We start from the raw sequence: 2,322 nt of genomic DNA, 5'->3' as shown, positions 1-2,322 counted from the left end.
CATGAGTTTTACATGTCCCTACTCATTTATTTTATCTCCTTCAACTAAGCATGAGGACATGCTAATGTTTAAATATGGGGAGGTTGATAAACCATTATTTTATGATTTATATTGTGTTTAATTGTGTGATTTTATCAAATCTTTACCCACTTATTCATATGATTAGCACGTATTTTCAATTCCTTCGCAAAATCACTCCATGGTTGAAAACTTGCTTCCTAGAGACTTTTAATTATGTATTTTAATTCTCTTTTATCTCATTCGATGCGGTGATCCATGTGTTAAGTGTTTCAGGCTTCATAGGGCATGAATGACTTGGAAATTGGAGAGGAGGCTTGCAAAAATGGAAGGAACACAAGAAACTAAGGAGATGACCAGCGAGCAATGACGCGAGCGCATGGCCCACGCAAACGCGCGAAATGGAGAATTTGCAGCGACGCGAATACGTGCCTGACGCAAACGCGTGGATTGGAGCCTGCACAAATGACGTGAACACGTGACAAGGAAAATCGCTGAATGACGCGAATGCGTGAACGACGCGTACGCGTGACCTGCGCGATCTGCAGAAATAACAGAATACACTGGGGGCAATTTCGGGCCGCATTTTAACACAGTTTTTGGCCCAGAAACACAGACTAAACCTAGGGAACATGCAGAAACTCATTACACATCCACACACATTCAGATTCATCATATTAGGATTACTTCAGTTTTAGATCTGAGCTTTTAGATTTGCGTTACATTGATAGTTTATGCTTTTGCTTGGCTTTTTAGATGCTGAGAGTCATTACCTCCATTGAAAATATTACTTTAGTTTGTTTCCTTATTCCCTTATTTTTAATTAGTTACTCATTGACTCTGTTCAGATAATTATGTTGCATTTTGAATTTATTAATATATAGAATTATTTTTATTTTAATTAATTTTAATCCTCCATTTTATTTTATTTAATTATGTCTTCTCATATTTTTATGATTATTAATTCCATGTCAATGGAGTAGAACTTCCACTTGACATGGGGGTTGATTAAGAGGAGATACTTGAGTTGGAATGCTCAAGTGCTTGGTTAAACTGGACGTTGTTAGCTAATTCCATTTCTACTGACACTAGACCTCCCCAAGGGAGAGGACTAGGACTTGAGAGTAAGAGTTAGTTCAATAACCATACTTTCCCTTATTTAGTAAGGGGTAATCGATTGAGAACAACAACCTTTTTACACCACACTTGAGAAGATCCCAACAAGGATAGAAGTTCCATTTTATTCCCCCAGTTAAGGCCTTTTTATTTAGAGTATCAATAATTATTCTTAGTTTATTTTTATTGCTTTAATTTTTAATCATTTTAATTACTCATTACCAAAACTCAATTTTTCTAAAATTCCCTAGTTAATAAAATAGCATTCTTTCCTGCAACTCGTTGGTAGACGACCTAGGACTCATACTCCCAGTATTTTTATTTCTAAAATTTGTGACAACCCTTTTTAAATTGGTGAGGTGGATCTTAACTGGTTAAGAGCTATACGTACAACGCTGTTCTCTTAATTGAAATCTCTTAATTGGTTAACTTCTACCACGCATCAATAATCCATCACAATTTTCGATGGTAATTATCGTTAGACGAAAAAATCTGATAATAAATATTTTCTGGTGAAATTTATAACGTTGAATTTTATTCGTTTTTTTAAGGTACTCAGTATTTTTCTTGTAGTGATTATGAATAATATTGTATTTATAATGTTTGTAATGAGTAGCAAAACATACATGTTACTTCCTTTTTGAAATGTTTTTTCGATATACATTGATCTCTCAAGGCTCTTGCATGCGCATCATGTGTAGGAAGGAGCCAATTTTTTCCAATGTCGTGTATACGCTACGGGATGATTGCACGTTTGAACTATGCATATATACATTATTTGATTTATATATCTTCTTTCTCCAACCCATATAGCAATATAAAATTTCACTCATTCCTTTATAGAAACTTCTCTCTCAATACACTACTCACTTAGGGCATTTAGTGAAGTAGAATTTAGTTTATCGCCCCACACTACAATGAGGGACACATGCCTTGCCATGATTTTGCTGTACTTGGCTTCTCAACCTTATATTTTAGTAAAATACACTTCTTTAATTGCTGTTTCTGCATGTCACATAACTCATCGATGCTTATTATATATGCATGTCTTGATGTCTTTCATACTAATAAAAAAAATATTTTTGAACATGCTTAAACTCACTCAAATTTGATAGGTCGGCATGTCGAACATTTTTTTGTGTGATATTTTTAAAATAAATTTAAAAATAATATATATTATTAATTATT

This window comes from Arachis ipaensis, chromosome B08 (genome assembly GCF_000816755.2).
Source record: "Arachis ipaensis cultivar K30076 chromosome B08, Araip1.1, whole genome shotgun sequence".
NCBI lineage: Eukaryota > Viridiplantae > Streptophyta > Magnoliopsida > Fabales > Fabaceae > Arachis > Arachis ipaensis.
Note: the sequence above shows the minus strand (reverse complement) of the source record.